The 7,201-nt window shown below is 38.2% G+C and overlaps 1 pseudogene; it reads left to right on the plus strand.

Annotated features, from left to right (window-relative positions):
* Positions 1-1,515: 1,515 nt before the first annotated feature.
* On the plus strand, positions 1,516-1,903 carry LOC134480289 (NHP2-like protein 1; annotated as a pseudogene).
* Positions 1,904-7,201: the final 5,298 nt, after the last annotated feature.

Raw genomic sequence — 7,201 nt, forward strand, 5'->3', positions numbered from 1 at the left:
TCTCATTCATCTACTTCGAAGTGACTAAATAAATGGCGACTGAAACACTTCCTCTTGATTTCTCTTTCATTACTTTTTTTTCTCCTGAATGGCCCTACAAAAGAAGCTTATCTACCATGAAATATATAGCCATGTCCTTGTTTCCTTAGCTATAAAATGCTTCAGGTTGACAGACCCCTTGAATGGGCTAGGAACTCCTTTACCTGTTTCTGCCTTGAATCAGAAAGGAGCCACAAATCCTCAAAAAAGACCATTTATGTTGTATCAGACAGGATTGCTACACACGCAACCAGTTTGTATTTCTAATTAGTAAAAGGGGCATTTATTGAACAAATTCCTGCATCCAGGGGCCCAATTCCATCAGGATGAAAAGACCCCAACTGAATTCACAGATTCAGATTTAAAACCAAAAAGAAGAATATTAGAGTTGTGTAGGTGATCCATATCCTGATTGGTGGGATCTATCTCTAGGGGTCTGGGTGATGCTATCATTGGTTAGGGTCTTGCTTCAAGCATACTTGACTAACTATTCTTGCTTCGTACCAAAGAGGGGTAGCTCTTGACCTCTTGACCCCAAGCTTGGCTAAGTGTCCTTTTACAAGCTGGGGAGGGGTCCCTTTGACATCGGCCTGTGCTTCTTCCTGTAACTGACTTGCCAGTTCTGGGAAGTAGAAACTCAGGCCTGGTCTCCTGAACTGCTACTAGTGTGTGGTCTATCATGGAGTCAGCGTGTCTCGGGCCAATTAACTCCTCTCAATATCAAATCACAGGACTGTCTGTGAGTTGCAATAGTCAAATAGTAATTTAAAAAATAAACAAAAAATGAGGAATAAACAAATACATATTGAAATTAAGCATTCTTTGTTTCATATATTTAAGTTATATCGCTACTTTGGGTCTGAGGAGTGTTCAGGTTGGAAATGCAAGTTCACTGAAGTTTGTTAATTGGGATGTGGCCACCTTTTAACCATCTACTCTGTCTCATTTAGAGCTCATTTCTCATGGCTGTTACTAATAACACTGAAAAGATTGTTGAAGATAATAACTTAATGAACCAAACCACTCTTCTCCATTTGACAGAGTATGGCACGTATATATCAAATCAGTGCAAAATCATTTCCAGAACTTAGGTCAATTTACAAAGAATGTCAGTTACCCTGCCCAATTCGCCAACGTAAAAATATCTGACTGGGATCTTGAAACTGAGTACAGTTAGCTATATTACCTTTCCACATTTGCTTATAGTCCTAAGAAATGCCTAGTACCTTTTGCGAATTCCCTACTTGTAATTCCTTCTTTGAGCTTCTAGTTCCTTCTTGGATGTGATTAACACTTGCTCTTGTATCCAGCAACTTCTCTGACTAAATACATTTCCACTCTGCTGGTAATGAGCAAGCTCAGGCTAGCTTGATAGACAGTGTGCAAAATTCTAACATAGGGCTTGAGACATAAAATAATTTAGGAGTCTGTCTGAGGTAGGCTGTTGAGTCTTGGTGAGGCCTGCGCTCCACAGCCATGAAGGAAGCTGATGTGAACCCAAAGGCCTATCACCTCTCAGATGCCCACCTCACTAGGAAGCTGCTGGACCTTGTTTGGCAAACGTGTAAACTACAAGCAGCTTTGGAAAGGAGCCAGGGAAGCCACCAAAACCCGCAACAGAAGCATCACTGAGTTGATTGTGAGGGCAGCAGACGCTGAGTCTTTGTAGATCATCCTGCACCTCCCTCTGCTGTGTGAAGACAAAAATGACCCCTACGCTTTTGTGTGCTCCAATTAGGCTTTAGGATGGGCCTATGGAGTCTCCAGGCCAGTCATCGCCTGTTCTATTACCATCAAGGAAGGCGCTCAACTAAAGCAGCAGATCTAGTCCATTCAGCGGTCTATTGAAAGGCTCTTGGTGTAGGCTGTGGCCTCTGCCCTTCCTTTCTACTCCTACCTCTCCTTGATAAATGGGGATTTCTTGTGGAGCCGTTTGACACCCGTGTTGGGAGCTCTCATCCTCTTCCTCCCACAATATGGGTCAGGTGTATTCTTCACATGAAGAAAGTGATCACATTTTCACTATTGAGCATCCTAATAAATATGTTCATATTTCGTTTTAAATGGAAAAAAAGGGATGGTAGTAGTAGTGAGTTAAATTGCTCTAAACTCCCTGGCGGATCACACACTTTCTCTACACCTGCCCAAATGTTTTAGATTCACAAATGAAGGACACCCCCCCCGTGTCTGTCTGTCTGTCTGTCTGTCTGTCTCTCTCTCTCTCTCTCTCACACATACACACACACACACACACACACACACACACACACACACCCTTAAACAGTGCAATAGCTAGGCATTTTCTCCCCATGACTAGCACACTCTCTCCGATATTCCTGAATTATTACTCCCTAAAATCCATATTCCACCACTGCTATCCCAGATCCAACTGGGGAAACCCCTATTCTTACATATTATAATGCTTTCTTTCCTGTAACTCTCAAGCTAGATCTTTCTGCTTCCTCATCATGCAGATTCTAAAACTTCCTTTTTCCCCTGGTGCCTTGCCTGTGAAACCTAAAGTTCCACCTCTTTACCAACTCTATTGAGCAATTAGAGCCAACTGTAGCAGAGACCTACAGACTCCCATGTGATTTTGGGAACCTAATTAATACAGAACCAACCCACAATATGGGATTCCTACGTCTTCCCTATAAAGTGTACAAAATTCTGATAATTCCACAATTCAAAACTCTTTAAGAGATCTAGATGGCATATTCTACTTTTCAGACAAAACTCTTCAGAATGGCTGATCATGGGAACTATTTCAGGCACAAGAGTTCCCAGGAAAAGTAGCTGTCACTTTCTTAAGCTCAGCAGAGGATGTAACAAAAAAGTGTCCAATCACAAAACAATGTTCCATTGTTTCTACATATTCACCAAATTGCTAAATGTAACAACTGAAGAACCATAGAAATTTTTAATATTCAGAGGCAAAAATAATGTATTTCCTTTGGTTAAAAGATTATATGTAACTGTGATTAAAAACATCAATAGAAATACCAAATTAAAAATATATTTGAATTAAAACATGTGAAATTATAGTATTATATTTAGTCCAACATTGTTTTAAAAATGCTCACTATTTTTAAGCAAAAATCCAGACATAAGGTACCAGCAACATACACAGAAAATGAAGTTATATGTTATATGCACATGCACATGCATGTACACATGCACTACATATATATATATGTATGTATGTATACACACACACATACACACACACACACGCACACACACACACGCACACACACACACAGAGTATAAAATCCATGCATCACAATTGCCATGAAGGTTGCCAGGAATATATGATGCAGCCAGAATTTGAGGCTCTTTCACTGCCTTTTCATGAAGAAAAATAGTGTTTTCAAATTTTCCTAATGAAGTTGCATTTGTCATTTTCCCATTCGGCTTTCTTTCTGTTCTCAGTACACTACTGCCATCTTTGGAGTTGACATCAATGAACTTGATTTTTTTCTTACGTTAGAGTCCCAACTAAGTGAGATGAATGAAATCAATATTCTTCTCTTCACAGGTGAAATGAGTTTCGTAACATGTGTAGTCTCAGACCTTCCTCTTCTTTCTGCCTTCCTGCCTCAATCCATCAAGGCCTGGCTCGTGACATCTCAATGAACATCTTAATATGAGAGATTTCAAGTGACAATTCTTCCTAAATATAATGAAACATTTCGCTCTTTGTTCTTAAAGCCCACACCTAGATTTATGTGTCTTCTTCCTTCATAAGAATTTGCTTCTATTATCTTTGCAGTCTTTAGCATTTACAAGTGATTAGTCAGGTCCCTGAGTTCATGAAATATTTGATCTCTCTACACGAAAACCTGAATGACATTCAGTTCTGAGAAACTGCTTTGAAAAATGTTCAGATAGGGAATTTTGTATTCAAGGCCATCAGGGTTCAGAGTTGTTCTCTGTGTCACAGAGCCTCCACTTGCCTTTATTCATGAGGCTTCTTGAATTCAAGAATTCCTTGTGAAGTAGTCATTCTCAAAGATAAAGGTGACTTGATCAGATTGGTGGGTTAGTGAACTTGGGCATTAAAATTTTGTGTATTTTTATATGACTTTCAGTCACATAAATCATTACTAAGCTATTTGGGCAATCATAGTTTATCATGTGTTAAAAGAATTTAAACAGAAAATAAAATATAGAATCTCACAGAGGAAATACTACTTTATGCTGACTGGTGAAATGCTATTTCATTTTATTTTCACATATGTCTTCCCCATTTTAAATATTGGTAAAATAAGTTTCATTTAGTATTTATCAAGAGAAATTGAGAGTCATAAGATAGACATTTATACACAGACTAATTAGATATATTTTCAGGGTTAGAGATCAAACCCAGAGTCTTAATCATCTAGGTTGACAAACACTCTATCATTCAGCTACATTCACAGTATTAATGCAAGTGTTTGGATTATGAATGTGAAAATATTGTGTTAAATTAACAAATGCAAGCAAATGTAAAACATCAAATTCCAGACTATTTCAATTCCTGCTACTAGCACTAAAGGACTGGGGAGGAGCACAGATAGTTTTATCCAAGTACAGAAGATCAACCAGTAGAGACAGAACTCAGTTATGATCCTTCCAAGAAACGTAGTCTTCGCCCTTGATAAATGCTACTTAGAGAAAGCAAAGGGCTGTTGAAAGAAAGAGTAATTATCATGTAGTTGGCGAAATCCATGGTCAATCTACCTTGGATAAAAATTTCAAATAATTTGAGAAGAGTTTTGAAATGGACACAAAAGGTCAGACATGAAATCAAAGTGGGTTGTTTTGTTTTGTTTTGATTTTGGTTTTTGGTTTTGTTTTGGTTTTTTTTTCCCCGTGCTTTTTGGTTTGAACCATGCTTCAGACTCTAGTATCTGCTGGTAAGGTCAGGATTTGTACACACTCCCTTACCTGTCACTCATTGCAGTCTGGGAAATAAGGGAAATGAAAGATACCAGAGCCCATTTTCAAGATATGGTATGGAATATATTGTGACATATTTAGAGAAACTAACTTAAAGGATAATTTTTTTGGTCATTGTTGGTCATGGCTTGCTCTCACGATCAACTGATATTATCTATCTTTACACTGTGGTAAGGGACAAGATAAACATCATGACAGGGAAAGGGGCAAAAGCAAACCTGCTCATCTTGCAGCAGCGGGGAAGCAGGGAGGACAGAGAAGATATGCTAGAGTGGGAGGTAGAGGGACGATACAAACTTTAGCTTCTGAGATGTTCTCCAAGGATCTCAACTAGTCTCAACCAATCTAAACTAATCTAAACTAGTCTCAAAACCTGTTATTTCTATCATTTCCTAATCATGCTAGCAGCTTGGGTCTAAGCTTTCAACACATGAATCCTTGGGGCTATTCCAGATCCAAACCATGAGAGATAATCCCAGAAAACTGACCAGGGAAGACAGTGTTGTCTGTTGTGTGTTCTATTCCTCCTTGAACTTGCCATTACTGATCAAGGCAGGATGCACACAGGAAGCAGAACAGGCCAGCAGGAGAATAATATGAGACTGCAACACTTCTCTCCAGAAATCCTATTCGAAAGGTGCACAATGTAATTAGTGATGATAAAACAGAGAATCATCAGTGCACTTATTTATACAATAAACCAAAAAATTATATCAGAAAGAGAGAAGATATATCACTCACAGAATTAATTGAATTTTAAAACCTGACTTAGGTTGGCTACTTTAAAAGAGATGTAAAGCATAAATCTTGGCAACCACTTATAAAGATTCGTATACTCATTGTAACAACAACAGAGTGGTGGCTTCTGCCTCTTTTCTGCCTTTCACTCTCTCATAAGTAAGAAAGTCTTTTAAAAAAGTAACTGAAATCAAGAGTTATAGATAAAATGAAATTCTGAAAAGATAATTCAAGGCTTCCAAATTTCTCTATGCAAAAAACTAATAGGAGCTAATTAATGTGATCCCAAGAACTCCCGTCTCTCTTCGGAGCTGCTTTTATTTGTTATTTCTAGTTTTCACTATACAGTTTCAGTTACTTTAATTAGCAACTACATTAATTTTTAAATATGCTAAAGTTTTCAAATAGTATATAATTGATATCTATTAATTTTTTCATATAATAATGGTAGAAATAGGCATGTAATAAAAATTTTTATTGATATGCCTTGATTTTATTTTTATTATACATGAACACAATGCAGGGTCATTTTTCACAAAAAATGTATAATGTAGTTTGAGGCATCCAATAAATAATTTCATAATCATTAACTGATAATCATTTGGCTCTCCGAGATATAAGGTAACTGGTCTCAAACTCAGTATATTACCGCCTGGCTTTGAACCTGTGATCCCCAGACTGCTACATCTCCAGTACTAAAATTTCAGACATTTGTCACTATTCCAGGCTAAAATGGTTATTTTGTGAAGAAAATATTCAGGGCTATTAAAATCTGGAGCTACTAAGAGTTGCTTGAAGATGACAGTGTCTTCACTTTCCCGAGTAGAGGAAGTCTTTGTGTATGCAGAGAAGCACTAGAGAAGCCAGGAACGTTAAACACACAGGCTTGTCTCTTCAAAGGAAGATGTTTGTCTGTCTTCTACCTGGAACAATGTGCAAAAGGATGTAGTTCACAGTCTGGTCATCCTTTGCTGTCTATAGAATCAGGCTTCACCTGAATTCTCTAGAATATTTGTTTATTTCTGATTTTCCCCCAAATACCATTATTTATTATCATCATCGTCATCATCATCGTCATCATCACCACCACCACCACCATCATCTTCTTCATCATCATCATTTTACTTATTCACTTTAAATCCTGCTCACAGTTCTTCTCGTAGTCACCACCTCCCATAATTCTTCCCCTTTCTCCCCTCCCCTTCTCCTCTGAGTGAGTAGAATCTCCATGGGTATCCCCCACGACACATCAATGCTCTGTGAGGCTACACACTTTTTTCCCATTGAAGCCAGAAAAGGCAGCCCAGCTAGAAGAACACATCCTTTTCAGCCCATAAACCCCATCCTTATGAGTACTTTACAACAGCCCAAGTGACTTTCGTGTTATCGTAGGGCTAAGACAATTCTAACACCCATAGGCATGATGTTTACCTCAGTCATTCTTCCTAGACCACTATCTTGACTGTTGTTTCTAAGTCAACAG

The sequence above is a fragment of the Rattus norvegicus genome, chromosome 9, assembly GCF_021556685.1.
Source record: "Rattus norvegicus strain SHRSP/BbbUtx chromosome 9, alternate assembly SHRSP_T2T, whole genome shotgun sequence".
NCBI lineage: Eukaryota > Metazoa > Chordata > Mammalia > Rodentia > Muridae > Rattus > Rattus norvegicus.